The sequence below is a fragment of the Euprymna scolopes genome, chromosome 22 (assembly GCF_053919585.1).
Source record: "Euprymna scolopes isolate OS-2025 chromosome 22, ASM5391958v1, whole genome shotgun sequence".
NCBI classification, from domain to species: domain Eukaryota; kingdom Metazoa; phylum Mollusca; class Cephalopoda; order Sepiida; family Sepiolidae; genus Euprymna; species Euprymna scolopes.
Window position 1 is genome coordinate 82,938,566 of NC_136503.1, and position 25,858 is coordinate 82,964,423.

Genomic DNA, 25,858 nt, shown 5'->3' on the forward strand with positions numbered 1-25,858 from the left:
CTCAGTAGCAAACAATGAACTTAAAATCAACTTAAAATGTCCATCTTTTATGCAGCAAAGCATCTCTAATCATAATTGTTGTTGTTCCAGTTTATACAACGTAACATTTAATCCATGTGCCCTGACTTTCTCTTAATGATCGTCAGGTGCTTATCAATCTCCACCTTTATGGTTTATCCGATCAAGAAATGTGATAAGAAAACGGTACGAATGACTGTGCAAAAGCACCAACACACCGGCAGTGTTCATGATGTCTCTAAATCTGATTGTCCTAGAGATACTTCTTGCAGGGAAGACAATGCTTTCAAGATCCACAGCATCAGAAACAGATTTGAAATGGCTTCCCAAATCCAACAAGTGTAATCTTGTTAAAAAGTGCTCTCTTTCTACAGTTAAGAACAGATTGAAGGTATTTAATTTGTGAGACTGTGTTGCAAGACGCAAGCCAATCATTTCTGTAAAGAACAGAAAGCACCGTTTGGATTCATCAGATGCAATGAAGATCATGACTCTTCATATTGGTCGAAAGTGATTTTTAATGACGAAAGCAAGTTCAATAGACTAGGCAGTGATGATAGGCAGTTTGTCCGTCAAAGGAAGGACGAAGAATTTAATCCTAGGAGCACAGTTTCAACAATGCAAGGTGGTGGATGTACAGTTTTTGTGTGAGGCGTTATTAGTGCCAATGGTCCAGGGCCTATTGTTACAAGAAAGGTCTCCCTTTTCTTGTAAGTAAGAAAAACATTAGATAAGTGAAAATGAGATTAGATAGACCGAGATTCGAACCTGGTAAGCAAGGTTCGGAAATAGATTCAGGAAGGAATTCGCATTGTTCAATTTAATATAAAATAGTAGATATTTTTGAGTAAAAGGAATTTTGATTGTCCAATTCTTTTATGAAAACGGAATTAAAATAAGATCAGTTAGAAGAACGAAAAATAGAAAATTAAAAACATATTGAAAAATAAGTTAGGTCGAAAAATAGGTTAGGAGAATTCTTTATTGGTAGAAATGTGTTTTGGAAAAGTATGTTTAAGCCACATGAGTTCAGGTCACGTGGGTCCAGCACATTTGTGGACATGCATGTGACGTCATGGCAGAAATGAATTCTCAATATAGGAGCTAGAGTCGAAGATGAGTTAGACAGACGGGTAGACAGAGTTGGAGACAGAGTTGGACAGAAGGGAGACAGAGCTGACATTGGTCAGAAGAGGGTCCCCCTTTGGAAGCGAAGGGTTAGAAAGTTTTAATCATGTAGTCGACTTTTGAATTCCTGGATGTCATCATAATTGCAACCGGCCGAATGCAATAAAAGAACACATATTTTGTAACTGCGTCTTCGTGTTGTGTCATTCCTCAACAATTAAAGGTAATGTGAAACATCCTTTATATGAACATTGTGTCCACTCATCGTTATAATGAACTTTGTGTATAAACCCATCATAAGTAATGACTATCCTCTTCTCCGTGTTAAAGAACTGATCACCACCTCTCTCCTCTCTAAATACATGTTATAAAACCACAGACAGTAAAATGTATAAATGTCGCCCCCTCCTCTCTCTTCTCCCTCTCATCAATATACATGTCCCCTGCCTCTAGTAAATATGAATGTCCCCATCCTATCTCTTTAAAAGACCCCAACTACACAACACTATAGTTCGCTTGCACAGTCGAATTAATTCGATCAAATACATTAATGTGTTGACCGAGCATTTTCTATTCTACTTCGGTCGGAATTTGGATGATACTTTCATCTTCATGCAGTATAATGCCTCCATTTACATAGCTAACAATGTCGACAGGTTCCTGGAAAAGCATGATATTTCATGTTTGGATTCGCCTGCATAATCTCCAGATCTCAATCTTATCAAAAACGTATGGCATTACATTAAGCAACAACTACACAATGATAAAATTTCAAATCTCGTCAGGTTTCCATGCTAGTATATATATATATATATATATATATATATATATATATATATATATATATATATATACTTGAACCTTATTCTCGTTCTTTACACTGTAAGTTTAATCTGAAACGCTTTTATCAGTCAAAGATCATTTTTTTTTTCATTAACACGATTTTCTTTTTTGTGTGTGCGACAATAGATTTTTAATCCGATTCGAAGAAAAAAAACGGAATTAACAAATGGATGTAGAAATGACAAAAAAAGAGTTCATTTAAAACTTTAGAAAGTCTGCATGACTTAATAGGAGCTAAAGGGGTTTTGTTTTTAAATGTTTTTGGTGACGTATATCAACACTTTCGATTATCCGTCTGATACGTTGTATACTGGATTTGAAAAGACAAAAGGAACGTTACTATACTATAGTAAACTTGTTTGGACAAATAATAAAAAGAGACAAAAAGAAAGTTTTCGTAATGAATACCCCATGAACATTCTAGATGAAAGAAGGGTTGTTTCATGTATAAGGAGAAACTGAATATAACTGTTCATTTCGGTTGGTATCATGTAAGTTTGCATGTTGCAATGTGTGTAAATAGGATCGGCATTGTGTGTGTGTGTGTGTGTGTGCCTTTCTGTTAATGAGAGATAATGTAGTTTGTATATGTTGTTGCTATGTTTAGTAGGTAGTGGTTGTACGGCATAATCACGTTGACACACCGGTTCCCGACAGATCACCGAAGTTAAGCAACGTTGAGCCTGGCTAGTACTTGATGGGTGACCATTTGGGAATTCTAGGCGCTGTATGTGCTTTCCGCTTATCTCGGCATTGTTTCCAGTCGTCCTGAACCTCCACTTGCCACTGGTATCCAACAATGTCGATTTGGAGATTGCGCAACTCTTGCATCATAAATTTCACGCGCAGGCACCCTTACAGTGGGTATCCATAGTCTGTCAAGACTGAAGGAAGCCTTTTTAAGTGGTTGTAAAGCAGGTGAACTTAAATCGTATGAGGCAAAATTTATGTAATTGTAAATCCATTAGTATACTACGACGGATTCAGCACCTCACTCACTCTCTCTCTCTCTCTCTCTCACACACACACACACACACACACACACACAAAAATCTATGATATAAACCAGGATGGGAGACTAGGAGACTACTCTCATGAATAAACATAAATGTCATTTTTTTTTTTAATCAGCAAAAATCAAAACTATTGAATTTTAATAAAATGCTGACACTTATCCACTAAATTATAGATTTATTAATTCTATCTATCTGGTGTTGCTCGGGAGTTGATTTGGTTTATCTTGCAATTTTTCCCCAGTTCATTGAGACCTTCACCACCCCTGACTGTTATTTTATTCATTGACCTCTCTAGGATGTTAGACACAAGGTCATGAATTAAGTTGAAATGCCACTACACTAGGATTAGTACACTCTGACTTACAAAAAAAAAAAAAAAAAGAAAAATGTCTGAACAGCCACATCAGCATTCCCTGGTAAGGACACCTTGAACGATTAGCGATATACTAACTTCTTCTCAAGGAGGAGGTAAAACTTGGGAGGGTGAACTTTCTGAGAGTGAAGAGGACCACACCTTAGCTAGCTGTTTTATATTTATAGTTTTGGAAAGATAATTAAATTTATATAAATAAATCAGTAGATGTATGTATGTGTGTGCCTGTGAAAATATTTAACCGATAAACTCTTAAACTAATGATCCCATAACTCTGAAATTAACAGGAAATAGTAATCATAAGGATGGTTAGTAATGAGTAAAATCTATGTTTGGATGGATGAATAACGCGTACAGGAATATATCGGCAAGTTGAAATGCAAACGGTTCATTTCAACTTGCCGACATATTTCTATTACCTTTGTGCATGCGCAAATTCATTCATAGATTGAAGTGACTTAATTTTAAATCTTTCTTCCCTATCTGTCGATAACTCAAGCAGTAGGGAATGTGACTTGAGCGGCGCTAAATGTTTCGGTTTCGATTTTAGCTGATGGCATCCAAGTCATTTTTTTTAAAACTTTTGAAATCAGTATGATATATATTAGGTACAGTTAAGAACAGATTGAAGGTATTTAATTTGTGAGACTGTGTTGCAAGACGCAAGCCAATCATTCCTGTAAAGAACAGAAAGCACCGTTTGGATTCATCAGATGCAATGAAGATCATGACTCTTCATATTGGTCGAAAGTGATTTTTAATGACGAAAGCAAGTTCAATAGACTAGGCAGTGATGGTAGGCAGTTTGTCCGTCAAAGGAAGGACGAAGAATTTAATCCTAGGAGCACAGTTTCAACACTGCAAGGTGGTGGAGGTACAGTTTTTGTGTGGGGCGTTATTAGTGCCAATGGTCCAGGGCCTATTGTTACAAGAAAGGTCTCCCTTTTCTTGTAAGTAAGAAAAACATTAGATAAGTGAAAATGAGATTAGATAGACCGAGATTCGAACCTGGTAAGCAAGGTTCGGAAATAGATTCAGGAAGGAATTCGCATTGTTCAATTTAATATAAAATAGTAGATATTTTTGAGTAAAAGGAATTTTGATTGTCCAATTCTTTTATGAAAACGGAATTAACATAAGATCAGTTAGAAGAACGAAAAATAGAAAATTAAAAACATATTGAAAAATAAGTTAGGTCGAAAAATAGGTTAGGAGAATTCTTTATTGGTAGAAATGTGTTTTGGAAAAGTATGTTTAAGCCACATGAGTTCAGGCCACGTGGGTCCAGCACATTTGTGGACATGCATGTGACGTCATGGCCGAAATGAATTCTCAATATAGGAGCTAGATTCGAAGATAAGTTAGACAGACGGGTAGACAGAGTTGGACAGAAGGGAGACAGAGCTGACATTGGTCAGAAGAGGGTCCCCCTTTGGAAGCGAAGGGTTAGAAAGTTTTAATCATGTAGTCGACTTTTGAATTCCTGGATGTCATCATAATTGCAACCGGCCGAATGCAATAAAAGAACACATATTTTGCGTCTTCGTGTTGTGTCATTCCTCAACAATTAAAGGTAATGTGAAACATCGTTTATATGAACATTGTGTCCACTCATCGTTATAATGAACTTTGTGTATAAACCCATCATAAGTAATGACTATCCTCTTCTCCGTGTTAAAGAACTGATCACCACCTCTCTCCTCTCTAAATACATGTTATAAAACCACAGACAGTAAAATGTGTAAATGTCGCCCCCCCCCTCTCTCTTCTCCCTCTCATCAATATACATGTCCCCTGCCTCTAGTAAATATGAATGTCCCCATCCTATCTCTTTAAAAGACCCCAACTACACAACACTGTAGTTCGCTTGCACAGTCGAATTAATTCGATCAAATACATTAATGTGTTGACCGAGCATTTTCTATTCTACTTTGGTCGGAATTTGGATGATACTTTCATCTTCATGCAGTATAATGCCCCCATTTACATAGCTAACAATGTCGACAGGTTCCTGGAAAAGCATAATATTTCATGTTTGGATTCGCCTGCATAATCTCCAGATCTCAATCTTATCAAAAACGTATGGCATTACATCAAGCAACAACTACACAATGATAAAATTTCAAATCTCGTCAGGTTTCCCTGCTAGTATATATATATATATATATATATATATATATATATATATATATATATATATATACTTGAACCTTATTCTCGTTCTTTACACTGTAAGTTTAATCTGAAACGCTTTTATCAGTCAAAGATCATTTTTCATTAACACGATTTTCTTTTTTGTGTGTGCGACAATAGATTTTTAATCCGATTCGAAGAAAAAAAACGGAATTAACAAATGGATGTAGAAATGACAAAAAAAGAGTTCATTTAAAACTTTAGAAAGTCTGCATGACTTAATAGGAGCTAAAGGGGTTTTGTTTTTAAATGTTTTTGGTGACGTATATCAACACTTTCGATTATCCGTCTGATACGTTGTATACTGGATTTGAAAAGACAAAAGGAACGTTACTATACTATAGTAAACTTGTTTGGACAAATAATAAAAAGAGACAAAAAGAAAGTTTTCGTAATGAATACCCCATGAACATTCTAGATGAAAGAAGGGTTGTTTCATGTATAAGGAGAAACTGAATATAACTGTTCATTTCGGTTGGTATCATGTAAGTTTGCATGTTGCAATGTGTGTAAATAGGATCGGCATTGTGTGTGTGTGTGTGTGTGTGTGTGTGTGTGTGTGTGTGTGTGTGTGTGCCTTTCTGTTAATGAGAGATAATGTAGTTTGTATATGTTGTTGCTATGTTTAGTAGGTAGTGGTTGTACGGCATAATCACGTTGACACACCGGTTCCCGACAGATCACCGAAGGTAAGCAACGTTGAGCCTGGCTAGTACTTGATGGGTGACCATTTGGGAATTCTAGGCGCTGTATGTGCTTTTCGCTTATCTCGGCATTGTTTCCAGTCGTCCTGAACCTCCACTTGCCACAGGTATTCAACAATGTCGATTTAGAGATTGCGCAACTCTTGCCACAAATATTTTCCGCGCAGGCACCCTTACCGTGAGTATCCATAGTCTGTCAAGACTGAAGGAAGCCTTTTTAAGTGGTCGTAAAGCAGGTGAACTTAAATCGTATAAGGCAAAATTTATGTAATTGTAAATCCATTAGTATACTACGACGGATTCAGCACCTCACTCTCTCTCTCTCTCTCTCTCTCTCTCTCTCTCTCTCTCTCTCTCACACACACACACACGCACACACACACACACACACACACACACACAAATCTATGATATAAACCAGGATGGGAGACTAGGAGACTACTCTCATGAATAAACATAAATGTCATTTTTTTTTTTTAATCAGCAAAAATCAAAACTATTGAATTTTAATAAAATGCTGACACTTATCCACTAAATTATAGATTTATTAATTCTATCTATCTGGTGTTGCTCGGGAGTTGATTTGGTTTATCTTGCAATTTTTCCCCAGTTCATTGAGACCTTCACCACCCCTGACTGTTATTTTATTCATTGACCTCTCTAGGATGTTAGACACAAGGTCATGAATTAAGTTGAAATGCCACTACACTAGGATTAGTACACTCTGACTTACAAAAAAAAAAAAAAAAAAAATGTATGAACAGCCACATCAGCATTCCCTGGTAAGGACACCTTGAACGATTAGCGATATACTAACTTCTTCTCAAGGAGGAGGTAAAACTTGGGAGGGTGAACTTTCTGAGAGTGAAGAGGACCACACCTTAGCTAGCTGTTTTATATTTATAGTTTTGGAAAGATAATTAAATCTATATAAATAAATCAGTAGATGTATGTATGTGTGTGCCTGTGAAAATATTTAACCGATAAACTCTTAAACTAATGATCCCATAACTCTGAAATTAACAGGAAATAGTAATCATAAGGATGGTTAATAATGAGTAAAATCTATATTTGGATGGATGAATAACGCGTACAGGAATATATCGGCAAGTTGAAATGCAAACGGTTCATTTCAACTTGCCGACATATTTCTATTACCTTTGTGCATGCGCAAATTCATTCATAGATTGAAGTGACTTAATTTTAAATCTTTCTTCCCTATCTGTCGATAACTCAAGCAGTAGGGAATGTGACTTGAGTGCTAAATGTTTCGGTTTCGATTTTAGCTGATGGCACCCAAGTCATTTTTTTTTTTAACTTTTGAAATCAGTATGATATATATTAGGTACAATATAATATTAAACAGAATTGACTCTGTAATAATGAATATGAAATCTGCATGAATTAAAATATATTTAAGCATATTTTACCACCAGGCAAAGCTGAGCTTCCACTCTCAGTTAGTGAAGGGATATAAAAAAAACTTGCAACTTCTTTAGAATTAGTCTCCGTACATGTAAAAAGAAAAAAGTAGAATAGTAATTTCAAATCAATGCCACAAGAGTATCACAAATTTTACAATTTTCGAGTGATTGCAATTAAAGCATTGCATTAACTTTCTGTGCAATTAGCAGAAAAATCTTGCTAAAATAAGCTCTCATGCGCAATTTTTTGAAACTACTTCAATATAATATAAATTCTAAAATTAATCAGCATTAAAAATAATCTGTTTAACCTAGTTTCAGTGTTGTTTGTTTATTTTTAACAAACATTTTAACATAAAAGTTAAATTAATGTGTACCACGTGGTCCATCACAAACAACATCACCAACCCCAATGTTGTGTGCTGTGGATTTGTTCTTTTTCGTCTTCTCTAATTCTGGCCGTGTTTTCATCTCCCACACATTGGCGACTGTCGACAGGGTGCACTGGTCCATAAGCATTCAAAAAAAAAATAAAATAAGATAAAAGAAAACACTGACTTCAACATTTTCTGTAAATATTGGTTGCACTATGAGTGGGTGAGTGGGTGACACCATTGACCCTCTAAACGCTAATGTTGACATCTACATCTACTAAGCTAAAGAAGAAATCATTGCGTCCAGTACCCAGCTATAATCTATATATATAAAAGGCAAAATGTGTGTGCACATTTTTTGTATGTCCGGCAAAGGCTTTTTGAGGGGGGGGGGTTCTCAGGGGAGTTACTATTTCTTAGCACTGTTTATATACGGTCTAGATCGTAATATCTACGATTTGCAAACGCGCGTCATGTCTAGATTTATTTATATCGACTTTTACAAAATTCTTGCTATTTCGGCTCCCCTCATGTGTGTTTGGCTTTTCCGTATAAATAAAGTGAAACTAAGTTGAGACGGGAGTGGTTCCTCGGCTAAACCCCTTATATCAGACAATTGCTATTCAATATGGACAATTCATTTTTTATGGGGAGCTGGGGGAACAAAATCAGCCAAAGTTGGAGAACCCCACCCCCACTCCACCCCCCAAAAAATGCCTCGCAGTAAAAGTTAACTGCCGGATTTCTATTTGACATCATTAAATACATGCACCTGTCAATTCAGTTTTTAATCCGTAAATAAATTCAAACGTCTTTCTGTTACTCTCCCTTGCTGGCCGAGCGGGTAATGTGTCAGGTTTTTTTCACACTTTATTTTCCACCTTCACCTCAAGGCTTCTGGTTCGATCCTACCAAAATATTAAAAAAATTTTTTTTTTTATTTTATCATATTTGTTTTACCCCCTCCCCCCTCAACACACACACACACACACACACACAAACAAACACCCGGGCAATGCCAGGCACCCGTGCTAGTTCATTATAAGTGTTGAAGCACATGTCACTCTGCTCGACAGCGATCACCAACTCCAATGATGTGTGTTGTGAATTTCTTTTCTTTCACTTTCTCTTCTCGTTCTGGCCATGTCGACATCTTTCACACATTGGCAACTGCCGACGGGGTGCATTGGCTCCAAAATATTAAAAAATAATAAAATAAAACCAAAACACGGACTTCAACATCTTCTATAAATATTAGTTGCAATCTGGGTGTGTGTGTGACACTATCATGGGAAAATACTCTCTTGGAGCTAATGTCTTAGTTTTTCTGTCAATAACGACTTCATCAGTTGATGTCAGCTCATCTTGATCTCCCAAAGCTCTCCCAACCTAATCCAAACACAATTTGCCTTTGATTTAGTCAAACGCACAACTGTCCTCAACTGTCTCCAACTGGGCTGTTGTCAACCGTTGTAATGTTGTCCGCGGACCAACACAAGTTTCAGTTGCAAAGAATACCAAGACAAAAAAAGGAAATAACTCCAACTCACTTGTCCTTTTTAGCAACAATATTTATTTTCTTGTTACAACCGTGACGTCACCTATGTGATCTCCTTGAACGTCCTTCACGCCTCGTACATGATCGCGAACATTATCTATGTTTCTCAAGAGATCTCAATTGTTATCTTGTCTCTCACAAGACCTTTATCTTTCTCTTCTTTTATAGTCCTCCCCGCCCACTGGTGATGTCATTTCTTATGTATTTACATTTCTGTAATGTTACACAGTCACAAATTCAAGACCGTCCATAAACCGTTCCTAGTCATAAAAGTCAATCACTCCTAAAATTAAATCAAAATATGTCTCAGGTCCCTTTGTTCACCACACCCTAACTGACAATCTAATTTAGTTTTCTTTGTCTAACCTGGTGAACAACTTCCTCTTCATTATTCTGCCGATAAACCTATTTCCTATACTGTTATTCTTCGAATAAACTTATTTCCCTTTATCTTTTGTTATACATTCTCTTTCTCCGTACACTTCCAAAGATTTTGGGGTAGGAGAACACCAATAGAATCACATTAAAATTCATACAAAAATAGGTTCAACTGGTCCCTGGTAGACCGAAGCGAATGAATATTACATTTTTGTTTTATTTTGTCATAAATTTTTTTAAAAATCATAAACTGCTCAGGGTGATGCAGAATCTGAATATGTACATTTTTAAGGTGTTTATTGTGCAGTTTTTTCGTTTCAACCAGACGTGTAGACGCACACCTATGACTTCATCTATAATATAAATATCATCTGTCTGTTTAAATGTATGTATGTATGTATGTATATATGCATGTATGTATCTATGTATGTCTGCCTAAAACTTTCGACAGAGGTAACGGATTTTCACGAGATTAGTATCGTTTTGAAGCTCGACCCTTCGGACGACAAATATCGAAAAATTGGCTAAAAACATTATTTCCTTCACCCTCAACTGGGCACTTTTCTACAGGGAGGGGGTAGCTTTTTTTTTTTTTGCAAGTCATCCCCTCTTTTCGATTGACTAGACCTTCACCGCTTCTGGTTTGACGATGGGCGCGACAGCAAAGGCGTCACTTCTTTTTCACATTCTTTTCCTCCTTCACGGTACGTGTTTGAGCCTGCCTACTATCACTTTTTCCTTTTTTTTGGGGGGGGAGTCAATACACACCTGCAAACACCCGGACAACGCCGGGCACCCAGACTAGCTTTATATAATTAGAGGAGAAAAGAAAACATTGTAATAACGATCGAAATTTTAAAAGGAAGAAATGTTGATCCTTGCCTAGAATTCCCCTATATTAGAAAACAATATTAAAGAAAAATTCGTATGGACAATGTTTACCAGCAAAAATGACAATCCCCCCACTTTTTTTGGAGGTGTGTGTGTGTCGGGGGGGGGGGATAAATAAATAAGAAACCTCCTTGTATTTTACAAGTGTGTGTGTGTGTAGTTAGTTGATTACTGTGCGTTAGTATTTTGTGCTAATGTGCGCGTTTATTTATTGTGTTCTAAAAACAAAGAAACAAGTGCTTGTCAAGAATCTACCCACTGTATCAAACAAATAAAGAAAGAAAAAAAAAGTACAATGTATGAACCGGTGACGAAAAGAATATATCGTACACCAAAAATTATATAAATTGATGAAGTAGTTTTAAGAGAAAATCATATTTATGCGAATTTTATATTTTTCTTTTCTATGCCCCGTCTCCTCATGTTAAGAATGGTTTTCTAAAACCTATATTTAGAGTTATCTTCTTTGTTCCTTCAGACTGTTTTCAAAATGTCGCCACAAAATTATCGTTCGTAATTTAGCCATAAAATTTGATTTTCTTATTTTAAAATAAAACTACTTGATCAATTTACTTTTGGAACTGACTTTTGGAATATGTCCTCACAGATACGTACATTATATAGATTTTTCTTTATTTTTGTTTTTCATATAGTGGAATATTGGACAAGCACCAAGAAAACTTTCAAAATAGATTATCTAAACCTATGGAGATCAACTAGTGTAACAGTTTTCTAATTCGTAAAAAATGGCAAGCATTGTGCATTTCAGGTTTTGAGGGCATTTTTTTTTTTTTATTTTGTTTTTATTTTTGAAGTCTTCCGCTCGGATCAGGGGAAGAGAATCCATTTTCATATAATAATTTCTTTCATTCGTTTCAGAAAAAAAAATGCCTGTTGTAATTTATTCCGAAATTCTAATTATTTTATAAAACCTAAAATAGTTTATTTTAATTAAATAAATGTTCAGATTATTAATGTTTTATTTCGTGTTACTTTAGTGTATTTGTTTTGTTTTTACCAAAAAGTTACGCGAAACTTTGACATTTTCGGAGAAATTCTTTGTACAAATGTTAAGAATTTCTGGAATTGTCTCCCCCTGTTCCAAATAGAATTCTTCAAAAATGAAAACAAATCAAAAATTGTCATCAAAATCTGAAATGCACAAGTGTCAAATGGAATGGGCGCCATTGTTTTCTTTGTTTGCTTGTTTTTTTTTTTTGTTTTTTTTTTTTTGTTTTTACCTCAGCACTAAAGTCAACAGAGTATAGACTATTTTTGAAATGTCAATTTCCCTGTTAATTGCGGTATGCTGCTGCGGCTCCTGTGCAATTCTAGAATGCCCACCCTCCCAGAGCTCAAGTTTATTGCTAATCGCCTGAGTCCATTCTCCTGGCCGAGGAATACTGACGGGGCTACCCAGACATTTTTGCAGGTCAGAGGGCTCCTCCTTGGGGGTGGGGGACACTGACTGTTCAATCCCATTTTCCGACCCTTGTATCACATTTCTCACTGTGGGAGAGAAATAAATGCCATTGACAGAAGATCAAGTATGAGCTTAAAGATTTAGCTCGTAAGAATAAAAATGTGAATTGACTTTTCTAGTTTTTCGGGTATGCTGAAAACGAATATCACATTAAAATTTGGCGCAGGCAAGTAATTTTCCGGACATTAAGACTTTTAGACCGGTTTCGTTTACGCTCATGCGCGTCAAAAATTTATGCGCGCTTGCGCATACAAAATGGCTACCAGTGATAATATAAGGAATTACATTGCATAATAATAGTCTTCATATCCGGGGAAACTACTTGCCTACGCAAAATTTAAATGTGATACTCGTTTTCAACATACCCCCAAACCCATAAAAATCTTTATTTTTAACGAAGGTAAAAAAGGAAGTAAAAATTTACCCTTAATTTTATTAATCATACGCATTTTCATAACAATATTGTAATATTTTAATATTTATCGTAAAAATGGAATAATCTAAAAATTGATAGCGAGGTGTGTATTATTTGCAGACGAGTGCGGAAGATTGTCACATCCTGTTTGCAAAAATATGAATCAGATCGCGTTTGCTGTCGTTCTTTTTAAGAACAAATGATGACTAAGAGAATGAAAAATGAGGAGAGTTTCATTTTATCTTTGTTCAGCCGTAGGAAATCATTCATCTGGTGCACTGCGTGCGTTCAACGTAACTATACAAATTCAATTCTTTCATGCGACAGGGGCGCGTTCGAAAGTATTTAATTCAAACTTTCATTAAAAATAAGCTTTTAAATGAACATTTGACGGTTCTTATCCAGAATTCTTCCAATGTTAAAGAACACAAATTTAAAAAAGAAAACTCTGTATGATATGCGTATCCGTGACGAAATGAAAGGTGCTTGTTAAGATAGAGTCGACAGATCGATTTTTAACATATAAAAAAATAACAGTACTTACTTGTCATGTCGAAAATAGTAATATATTCAAAAATTACGAAAATTTATCGAGTTTCAATAAAAAAGTCTATCACTATTGTCTAAAACAGTACGTCAGCCATTAAAGTGGCGAAAAGGGAGATAAATATGTTCTCTGTATTCGCAATCTTCAAGATGTTCACATCTAGGGAAAATGCAATTTCCCAATTTTTCCGTAAAACTTACTTATAACTATAAATAACTTTCTACTGGATGAATTTTCGTAATTTTGAGATATATTACTATTTCCGACATGACAATTAAGTACGTAATATTGTTTTTGTTTAAAACGACATATTAAGATAAACTAAATTTCGTTTCATTTCGTTTTCGAGTTCCGGTTCGGTGGTTAAGTTTGATGGACGCAGACGACTTTTTTTTATTTTTAGCGGTAATTTGGCCAAGGTACTCCGATAGTCAGTCAGTGTAAAAAAAAAAAAAAAACAAACAAACAAACAAACAAACAAACAAACAAACAAACACACACACACACACACACACACACACACACACACACACACACACACACACAGAGTGGTTGTAACCGTAAATATTTCCAATTTAAAAAGGTTGAATAGAGAATATCTGAATTGCTAACCTTGAAGAACCCAAAGAGAAAGTAACAATGATCCTCCTTCTCAAACACGTGATTGAATGAAAACGAAAAGGATTGAAGACAAAATGAAAATCCAAACTAAGCTGGATTTCTTATTCTTTCAAGTTAAACATTTTAAAATAAAACCGAATTTTAAAAACGCTAAATCACGGTAATTTTTAAATGCCGCCCTATTTCCATAAAAATAATTAAAATGTTTGTGTTTGTTGGTTCACAACTTCTCCTAATTGTAGTAACTGTAGTTTTAGTCATTTTTTTCTTTTGTTTGTTTTTCTTTTGTTTTTTGTTTTTTTTTTTTGTTTTTTAAAACAAAATTCTGCCAGCATTCCCACCGTTTATTTATTTATTTTATTTTGCTGTAGTTCTGATAATAAGGGCTTTTTTTTCTGTTTCTTCCCTTTCCTCTACGAAGAATAACGTTTTTTTAGCGAATGTAAAATAACAAAAAACACACACAAAAAAAAGGGGGGGTCGTGCTTCATATTTTAGGAGTACCATCTGTTATTCAATAAAAGTGTAAAACCATAAACTCTTGGAATTTGGTTTCGTTTTTGAGAATTATTTGAATGTCTTAAAACCATGACGTTTTTTTTTTTTATCAAAATGTAAAAATTACCCATCTGCAACCATTCATTTATTCTTGCGCTGTTAAAAATGAATTTTAAGATGTTTGCTAAGATAGTCGACAGATTGATTTTTTTAAAATATGTGGTTTTAAGCAAAAACAGCAATACTTACTTGTCATGTCGAAAGTAGTAATATATCCAAAAATGACGAAAAGTCATCGAGTAGAAAACTATAGTTAAAAGTAATTTTTACGGAAAATGGGGGTGGGGAATTGCATTTCCTTAGACGTAAGCAAAGCACCTTGAAGATTGCGAATACAAGGGTCATACTTATCTCTTTTTTTTTTTCGCCACTTTAATGGCTGACGTTTTGTTTTAAACCATAACGATTAACTTTTTTTTTTCAATTTTATTTATTTATTTATTTTTATTAAAACCACATTAGCAATTGTCCTACTCCATTAATTTTCGTAATTTTTGGTATTACTATTTTAGATGTGACAATTTAGTAAGTACTGGGTTTGTTGCTTAAAACCACATATTTAAAAAGTCGATCTGTGATTCTATCGAATTAGCAACCATTTCTTTTCAAATTTGTTTAAATTAAATACTTGGTGCCCGTCCAGAATTCATCCCCAAATAAATAAATAAATAAATAAATGAAATAAAATAAAGACAAACCGGTTCTTCTTCGTTATAGTAGCGAAATTCGAAAATTGAAACATTGAATTTCAAGTAAAACCAATGGTATCTACTGAATTGTCATGCCGCAGTAATGAACATATCCAAACATTACGAAAAACGATAAGGTAAAAAAAAAAAAAAAAAATCATTAATGAATAGTTTTCAAAGACAATTAGTGAAAATTAAGTTTTGCTAAACTGGTCAAAGATTTTCAACTTTCAGAAAAGATTTATCTCCATTTTTCGAATGCTTCTTTCTTTCTTTCTTTTTTTTTTTTGTTTTGCAAAACTCAGTTTTTCTTAATTGTCTTCGAAAATTATATTCTTTTTAGAATTATTTTCCACCTTATCGTTTTTCGTAATTTTTGGATATGTTCACTACTGTGACATGACAATTTAGTACGATTGGTTTGACTTGAAATTAAATATATCGATTTTCAAATTTCGCTACAATAACGAAGAATCGAAAAATCTGTATAATGTACACATCCGTGATGAAAAAATACTATTATATTTCCAAAATTGATCAGGTAGTTTTTTGGGGTTTTTTTTTTTTTTTATAAAGAAACTCATTTTTTAGAGAATTTAAGTTTTTCCAATACCCCTATGTTGAGAATGGCTTTCTAAAACCTCGCAAGTTTGAATTATTTTGAGTTTTGATAAAAGTCACTTTTATCCCTTGTTTTCAGTCTGATCTTGCGATATCGTCGCTGTCTGTTTAGCCACATAATGTGATATTTTTTTTTATTTAAAAATACAACTATTTGACCGATTTACGTAATTTTTGGAATATGATATTTTCATTTCGTCACGGGTACGTACATCATACATACTTTTCTTTATTTTTTATTATATATATATATATATATGGGAATTCTGGACAAGCATCAAAATCATTTTTAAGCGATTAATGGAAATTCGAGGGCATTACAATATAAATCTCACAAGTTTGAATTATTGAGTTATCTCCCTTTATTTTTGTTTTTTTTAGATGTTTTCAAAATGGCGGTAGACAATCGCTTTTTGATACTCATAAAATTTGATTTTCTTATTTTAAAAATGAATCTACTTTATCAATTTAAGTGATTTTTGGAATCTGGTATTTTTACTTTCGTCACGGACATCTTTTTATTTTTTAATATAGGAGGAATTTTGAACAAATACTCTAAATTTGGTATAATTTTAATTCAGCAAAACCGTTTTGTAGCTTTACACAGCTGCAAACGTCATTTAAACAAACAAACAAACAAAAACGATGAATGACTACGCGACTTTTTACTACAACAACAACAGCAGCCAGTGGAGGAGAAAAATATTTTCTTAAAATGAAGTATGTATGTATGTATGTATGTATGTATGTATGTATGTATGTATGTATGTATGTATGCGTGTGTGTGGGGGGTGCAATCATGTTTGTTTTGTTAAAAATAGAAATAAAATAAATGACAATATATATATATACATATATATATATATATATATATATATATATATATATACATATATATGTGTGTGTGTGTGTGTGTGTGCGTGTGTGTGTGTTATTTTATCGTCAACACAATTGTTATATCTGTCATAAAAGAGAAGAATGGTTTAAATGGAAAATATGTAAGCATAGAACCTCCACAGAATTGGATCTAAGAAAATGGAGAAGAATTAACTCGACGGATCAAATTGACGATATTGTTTGTTGGTAAAATTTATTGGGAAGTTTTTTTTTTTTTATATGATTAAATTTGGTAGCAAAGAGTGAAACAAAAAAAAAAAAGGTAATATTTATTACCATCTTTCGTGAGTTATTGTTTCTTTGTAGGTGTTTTTAACGGTGCTTCTTATCAGAATCACACGCAATTAAAAAAAAAAAAATACAGAAAAAATCTTATTTACGTATTCGTTATAGAATGAAGATGTCATATTCCCAAAATCGCGTAAATTGATCAAGTAGTTTTTTGTTTATTTATTTTTTTAACTAAGAAAATACAAATTTAATGAGGAAGCGAGACAGGGAGCGGGAACTGCCATATTTTTTAAAGAATGAGTTAAAACTTAAAGGTGACAACTCAATTCGACTACCGAGATTTTGTTTGCGTCCCAAATAATTACAACTTTTAAATCGCTAAAATCGTAAAATTTAATTTTCTTATTTAAAAAAAACTACTTGATCAATTTACGTGCCTTTTGGAATATGACATTTTCGTTCCGTGACGAGTACGCACACTATAAACATTTTTCTGTATTTTTTTTTTTTTAATTAAGTGTAATTCTAAGCACACAAAAAAAAACTCTGAAAATAGTATAAGATAAAAATATGCAAACGCAATTTCATGATTTGCTCAAGAAAACAAATGTCACATATTTTGCTGATCATGAAGCATTGTTATCATTCAAGAAATAATAAACTTGGATTTTTTTTTTACTTGAATAAATGATGCATCCGAATGAAAAACATTATTTTTGTGGAATCGACGTAGAGATCGAACGATCCGGATTCCTGAAAATCGATTATCGTATGATGCTTTTAAATGCGGAAATTGAGAGAAAGAGAGAGAGAGAGGGGGGAGGGAGGAGATGAACAAAATGTGTAGAATCCTATTTCGAAATGACAATCGATTTATTTGAAAATGGACAAAATGTGTTTTTTTTTTCCGCTTTTTTCATGGATCTTGCAAGAAAATATTGTAAATATATATATAAAAAAAATATAGAATACATCAGGTTTTGCCCCCCCCCTTCCATTTTTTGTTCGGGTCAGCAGCTGATTTTGATAAAGAAACGAAAATGGAAATACGCTAAAGAATGATAAAACGAGAATCATTATATCAGTGATTATTGTCTGGTATCGCAAATGACATTATATATATATATATATATATATATATATATATATATATATATATATATATATATATATATATATATATATATATATATATAATGTCATTTGCGATACCAGACTATATATATATATATATATATATATATATATATATATATATATATATATATATATAATGTCATTTGCAATACCAGACAATAATCACATACACACACACACACACACATTATATATATATATATATATGTGTGTGTGTGTGTGTGTGTGTGTGTGTGTGTGCGTTCACAATTGTATTTTTTTTTCATTTAAGCAAACATTGTTTTCCGATTTTTCTCAGTTTTCTTTTTGTTTAATAAGATCATAAGAAAAATCGAGAAAAAATAAAGATTTAATTAAGCAGGAGCTTTCTATGATTTTTAACGCTTGCTTACACACACACACACACACAATATATATATATATATATATATATATATATATATATATATATATATATATATATATATATATATATATATATATATATTAGAGGGGGTTAGACCTGGAGTCTAAAGGACAGAGTTTATTTTAATGTATTAGTAAATGTATTAATATTTTTAAAAGAAAACAGTACCCATTGTAGTGTACTGTAGAAGCTCAATAGGTATATGTATCCTAGAGCTATATTAATATTGAGTAAAACGATCCATAATTGTGAATTAAAAATCAGTTTCAAAAGGAAAAAGATTTTTAATCCACAATTATGAATCGTTTTACTATATATATATATATATATATATATATATATATATATATATATATATATATAGTAAGGAAGAGAGAACGCACGCAGAAAATACAAACGCTTTAATTATCGAAAATGACAAGAAAAGAAAAAACAAACGAACAAACAAACAAAAAAACAGACGATGAATAATTTCAGAGAAATAAAACTGATTTTTATATAAAGACTAATAAAATTGTGACATAAAAATTGACCATCGATCTAGCATAAATAGCTTCGCCTGAATCGCATCTTTAGTAGGAGACGCGAAATTTAGAGAATTAAAACAAATACTCATTTCCAAGATGTGTGTGTCGCTTAAAAAAAAAAAAAAAACATATTTGAGAAAAAAAAGAAAAGAAAGAAAAAAAAATCCTTTATTCTGTTTTGTTTTCCTCTTCATCTTATAACGTTTACTCTCAGGTTTGATTGATTTGATTAAACGTGAGAAAAAAAAATGAAGAAGAGTTAACTGAAAATTTGAATGAAACGTTTCTTACCGGAGAGAGAGAGAGCGTAGAAAGCGACGACGGTAGTGAAAAATTCCTTTCTCTTGTTATTTTCTTTTTTCCAAAAAATGAATAATAAGGTTTTCTTTTCCGGTGGGATAAACAAGGCCAGGCAGTCCGACTGGTAACTAAATCGAAAGAAGTGGAGCGAGCGAGCGAGCGAGCGCGTGAGAGCGAGAGTGGCCCCCAAAACAGTAGCAGACTAAATCTCTCTCCTCCTCGTCTTCTTTCTAGTGCGTCTAGCAGGTGCGCTTCGCTTGGCCAATCAATTATTCCATGCGAAAAACGTTTGACAAGTATACACTACGGATGGCTAAAATAGCTATAATGTTAAAACAACGAATCTACGGATGCTCATCGATGCCATAAAATATTGTTTTTTTTGTTTTGTTTTTTAGTAATTTTGGCGGAATCTTTAAATTATATTTTCACTACGACATGAAAAAGGGAGATTGTAATTTTATAAAAGCTTAAAAAAAAAGAACAGAATACCTTTTAAAATGTTTCTTTTTACTATTGCGATTGTTGAAAAAAAAGGTGTTCACTGTTTTTTTGTTTTTAAAATAACTGTATACATTTTCTAGATTAGCCACTAAAAATAAAAGGGGGTGAAAAATAGATATACAATAAATAAATGTTATCAAAAGCAAGATAAGTGACTCTTTTACCTATCTGGATAAGTTTTTTGTGTTTTAACTTATTTTAAAGTGTTTTATTTTTACTTAAAAATAAAGTAGCGTAAAGCCTGTGGAGTTAGAAGGAAAACAAAATGGTGGTCTCCTTATAGCTATGGTCGAACCTTGATAATCGCTTAAAAACAAAAATTAAACAAAAAACTGACAGAACACACATCCAATAATGTCACTAATCATGCGAAAATGTAATGCTCTACTAGTATTTTGTTAATTTTCGATTTTTGATCGATTATTGAGGCTACTATGGCTCTAATGAGACCACCATTTGGTTTTTCGTTCTAACCCGACAGGTTTTAACTACCTTTATGTAAAAAAAAAAAAAAAGTACATTAAAATACGTTAAAACACAAAAAACTTATCCAGGTCGGTAGAAGAGTAACTTATCTTGCCTTTCGTAACATTTATTTATTACATATTTATTTTTTCACTACTTTTTTTATGTTGTTGGCTATTCTGGAAAATGTTCCCAAAATGTTTAACTTTTAGAATAGAGTTTCATTTTAAACACTAGTGGGGGGGGGGAGGATAAAATACGCTTAAATATATTTTAATTCATACAGATTTCGTATTTATTATTCTCTATTGAATATTATATTGTACCTAATGTATAGTGCTGATTTCAAAAGATTTTTTAAAAATTGACTTGATAGCCATCAACTAGAATTGAAACCAAAACATTTAGCACTCCAACCATGTTCCCTACTGTTTGAGCTACAGATAGATAGATAGATAGATAGATAGATAGATAGATAGATAAGAAAGGTTCAAAATTAAACCATTCCAAGGTATATACTAGCTTTTCTTCCTAAAAATCGAACATTTTGCTCGGTATAACAAATCGTTTTTCGCTGTAAAAAAAAAAAAACTACTTGATGAAGTTAAGTGAAATTTTTTTGGAGAACTTCATTCCATAACGGATACGTACAATATAGCCTTTTTTCGATATTTTCATTTTTTTAATGTCTTGATTAAACTGTACACGTACCAAACGCGTAGGAAATGGAAAGGTGTTGTGAATTGTATAAGGAAGGGCTGTTTCATCTAGCGTCTAAATCTTGATTGGGGAAAAGAAAAATTGGTTATCATAGTTTGGTTATAAGAACAAAAATTTTAAACAGTTTTTTGGTCCCTCGACAAAAGGGGGGGGGCTGTAAATTCATCCTTATCTGTTCGTCCGTTCGTCTGTTCGTCTGTCCGCACTTTTCTCAATAACTACAGCTTGGAATTTTTTTTAATTTTGCGCAAACATTAAACATAATGAATAAAAAAGTAAACGGACGGATTTTCCGAGAAAACTCCGGTTGTCCCCCTAGGGGGTGCCTTTCAAGTTAAAATGCCTAAAATTGACACTTTTGTGCTTATTAAAAAATTGATGCCTTGGATTTTTATAAAACTTTCTGAAAAGTTGTAACTAACTGATTTCTATATAATTTTGTTTGTCTATACTTTGCGATAACTCTTGGATGTGCTCCAGGGGCTCTTTTAGGGCTAATAAAAACTCACCATTTTTGGAACTATTTTACCATATTTGTCTAAAATTTTCCGTGTATGTCTATTTAGCAATTTTGCATGGTGCAGAACTCAAAGTTAAATTTTATTTGGAGACTGTTGGGGTTAAATGGGGGGGGGTTGCAAATGATGGACTTAGTTGCTTCCTTTTTTTATCATGGTGCAGAACTCAAATTTACATATGTCAAGGCCTAAAACTGCACCGTTTGTTCATTTTCACCAGGATTTGATGTCCTCTGGAGGACTTTTGGGGGCTAAATGGGGGAGGGAGGGGCAAATGCTGAACTTAGTCATTTTTTATGCCTTGTTCAGTGTGAACTCACGGGGGACCATGCATGCTTCATTTGTTTTTTCTTTTTTAACTCTTGTTCACTCCAAACAAGGCATATTGCCATTTGGATGCGAGAGCTACTATTTGGAAGCATATCTACTGGGGATTATATGAGTACAGCCAGGAAAGTGTGTGTGAATTCTTTCCTCATAGGTTCCGAAACGGCTGAGCCTATTTTTTGCAAATTTCACACAAAGCTAATTTATATGTCTGGCAGTGTTCTTAGATATGTTTTGTACAGAAATTCATCTGATAAGTATCGAAAATCAAAAACATCCGATCTTAAAAGTAGCTTTTCTCTCTTATAGATAAAAAAGAAGAATTTTTACAGGGGAATATTTTACGTTACACTGGCAAAAGAGATAATAAAATTTCAGCAAATCATTTCTTCTTAAAAAAACAGATTTATTATAATCTGGAGATATAGCTCAGTGGTAGAGCATTCGACTATGGATCAAATGTTCAAGCCCTAGTGTGCCTCCCTATTTTAATTGAAATTTTTCTAATTGATGAGTTTAATTTACGATAAAAGAAGACATACCATGTAAAATCACAGCAAATCATTTCTTCGTTTGCATATTTTAAAACTAATCAGAAGTGACTTTTCCAGGGCATTCACCATCAAGCCCAAATATCAGCTGATGTGATAATGTAAACAAACACAGACAGAATTTGATGAACGACATTATCCTTATTAATTTTTAATTTTTTAATTTTTTTCTGAATTAGTTCACCGGGAAAATTATTATTCCTCATCTAAAGGCAAAACAGCTGCGCACGTTTTTGTATATCCAAGAAAGGCTTTTTTTTCGCGGGGGTTCTCAACGAGTTTACCATTTTGGAGAACTTTCCTTATAGTCCTTAGATTGTAAGATCTCTGACTTGCAAACAGACGTTTTCTCTATCTTTATTTTGATCGAGTTTTAAAAAATCCCTGGCCTCGAATGTTTGTTTGCCATATAAATAAAGTGAAACTAATCGGAGCAAAGTCGATTCCCTGGCCTTCTCAGCCGGGAGGTCTGGAAGGCAATCAGCTTTGATCAATGTGAGGAAAACCCTTCATATCAGACAATAGCTATTCACTTGGACACTGCCAGAGCTCCCCCTTCTTTTGGGGAGCTGGTTTTCCCCAACATCGTGGCAAAACAAGTACTGGCAGAAAGGGAAAGCTTAACTGGCCTGCAGCCAGACATTCATTTCTGCACCTACGTAAACTCATTCACTTAACTATTCATTTCTGCAAGTTAACTTTTTGATTGACATCGCGTAATTTTAATGCCTTTCACTTCCTGTCGCATCATAGTGTAGCGGTAAGATGTCAGGTTTTCTTTCACTTTCTTTTCCGCCTTCTGCGTTATGGGTTTAAGCCTGCCTGCCTACTAACACTTTTTTTTTTTCACTCACCTACAAACACCCGGGCAATGCTGGGCACCCCCGCTAGTCTAATATATAAAAGGCAAAATGGACGCAAGTGTTCGCGTATGTCCGCGAAAGGCATTAAAAATGACCTTATTTGCTTTTGTGGGGAAGCAAATAAATACCTAAAGCATTTAAATGATCGTATGTTTGATTGACTATGATTAAATTCGAAGCACGCAACTGTCGCAATGGCGTTACCTCCTTTTCCTCCTTTACATTACGGGTTCTAGCCTACTACTACTTTTTTTTTCAACACCTCTCTCCACCCTGTTGTTTACTCCCCCCCCCCCAGACACCCCCATGGGGCTGCTTTTTATTCCCTCCCTTACTACACCACGGCAACACACCCGGACAATGTCGGGTACCCCTATCAGTCTACTATATAAAAGGCAAAATGAGCGCAAGTGTTTTTGTATGTCTGCAAAAGGCTTTTTGCATCAGAGTTCTCGCATCGGTTAGATTCTGCGGGAAGTTTTTGCATACTTCCCAGATTGTAATATCTCGCATTTGCAAACAGATAGCCTTTCTTTCCTTTTTTTGGATCGAGTTAAACAAAATTTCCATCGTGGCGTCATCTGGGGTGATTGTTTGTCTTTTTCATATAAAGCAAAACTGTTCGAAAGAGCGGGAAGCTTGGTCTTCTAATTCTTCAATAATTGATCCTCGGTCAATGTAGAGGAAACCCTTCATCCTGAGACAATTACTATTTATTTTGATACTGTCAGAGTGCACCCTGCCTGCCTACAACCACTTTATTTCTATTTATTTTTTTTTTGCTCAACACATACCTCTAAACACCCGGGCAACGCCAGGCACCCAGGTTAGTCCATTATATAAATCTCAAACGTCCGTTTATATGTATGTATGTATGTTTGTATATCTGGCTAAAACTTTTGACACACGCGACCAACGCTAACAAAATTGATATCATTTGAAAGCTCAGTCTCTCAGCTGAATAATATCCAAAAATTGGCCAAAGACATTATTTAACTGTCAACTGAGCCGTTTTTTACAACAAAAGTAAGTTTTTTCGTTGATATTTTTGCAAGTCATTGAAGCCTCGCGTGAATGACATCAGATAAAACAGGTTATTTCGAACGCGCGTAATGTCACAACCGCGATGAGCACATCGTAAGACTGTTTGCTTATTTTCACCTCCTTTTCTTCTTAGGCGTTACAGGTTCGAGACTGCCTGCTACTCCTATTTCTTTTTTCTTTTTTTGCGCTCACACGGATACTTGCTGCTATTTTGAGTTGCTTTAACTCATTTTTTTTTAGGGTTCTGGTTGCTCAACCAACACCCTTACCCACACCTTGACACACCCAGACAACACCGAGCACCCAGGTTTGTAATATATAATAATCAATAGAAGATTGATTATTATATAATAATACATATGCATATTAATTTATTTTTATTTCGGACTATTATTCTCATCTTTATTAGTTGTTGTTTTTGATCTTTTATTGGTTTACTGCCTGCCTACTAACACTTTTTTTTTTCACTCACCTACAAACATCCGGGCAATGCTGGGCACCCCCGCTAGTCTAATATATAAAAGGCAAAGTGGGCGCAAGCGTTCGCGTATGTCCGCGAAAGGCATTAAAAATTACCTTATTTGCTTTTGTGGGGAAGCAAATAAATACCTAAAGCATTTAAATGATCGTATGTTCGATTAAATTCGAAGCACGCAACTGTCGCAATGGCGTCACCTTCTTTTCCTCCTTTACATTACGGGTTCTAGCCTACAACTACTTTATATTGAACACCTATCTCCACCCTGTTATTTACTCCACCACCCACCCCCCACACCCCCATGGGGCTGCATTTTATTCCCTCCCTTACTACACCATGGCAACACACCCGGACAATGTCGGGTACCCCTACCAGTCTACTATATAAAAGGCAAAATGAGTGCAAGTGTTTTTGTATGTCTGCAAAAGGCTTTTTGCATCAGAGTTCTCGCATCGGTTAGATTCCGCGGGAAGTTTTCGCATACTTCCCAGATCGTAATATCTCGCATTTGCAAACAGATAGCCTTTCTTTCCTTTTTTTTGATCGAGTTAAACAAAATTCCCATCGTGGCGTCATCTGGGGTGATTGTTTGTCTTTTTCATATAAAGCAAAACTGTTCGAAAGAGCGGGAAGCTTGGTCTTCTAATGCTTCAATAATTGATCCTCGGTCAATGTAGAGGAAACCCTTCATCCTGAGACAATTACTATTTATTTTGATACTGTCAGAGTGCACCCTGCCTGCCTACAACCACTTTATTTTAATTTTATTTTTTTTGCTCAGCACATACCTCTAAACACCCGAGCAACGCCAGGCACCCAGGTTAGTCCATTATATAAATCTCAAACGTCTGTTTATATGTATGTATGTTTGTATATCTGGCTAAAACTTTTGACACACGCGACCACCGCTGACAAAATTGATATCATTTGAAAGATCAGTCTCTCAGCTGAATAATATCCAAAAATTGGCAAAAGACATTCATTATTTAACTGTCAACTGAGCCGTTTTTTACAACAAGGGTAAGTTTTTTTGTTGATATTTTTGCAAGTCATTGA

At 34.1% G+C, this 25,858-nt stretch overlaps 1 protein-coding gene and 2 pseudogenes across 1 annotated transcript in view; 2 read left to right on the plus strand and 1 right to left on the minus strand.

Moving 5' to 3' along the window:
• LOC145243512 (disheveled-associated activator of morphogenesis 1-like) overlaps positions 1-19,629 on the minus strand; it is a 415,531-nt gene extending 395,902 nt beyond the window's left edge. The window contains exon 1 of the mRNA XM_080106477.1: positions 19,324-19,629. The gene's annotated coding sequence lies outside the window, so the exon portion shown is untranslated. The remainder of the gene's footprint in view (positions 1-19,323) is intronic.
• LOC145244005 (5S ribosomal RNA) lies at positions 2,607-2,723 on the plus strand (annotated as a pseudogene).
• Positions 6,211-6,327, plus strand: LOC145244243 (5S ribosomal RNA; annotated as a pseudogene).
• Positions 19,630-25,858: the final 6,229 nt, after the last annotated feature.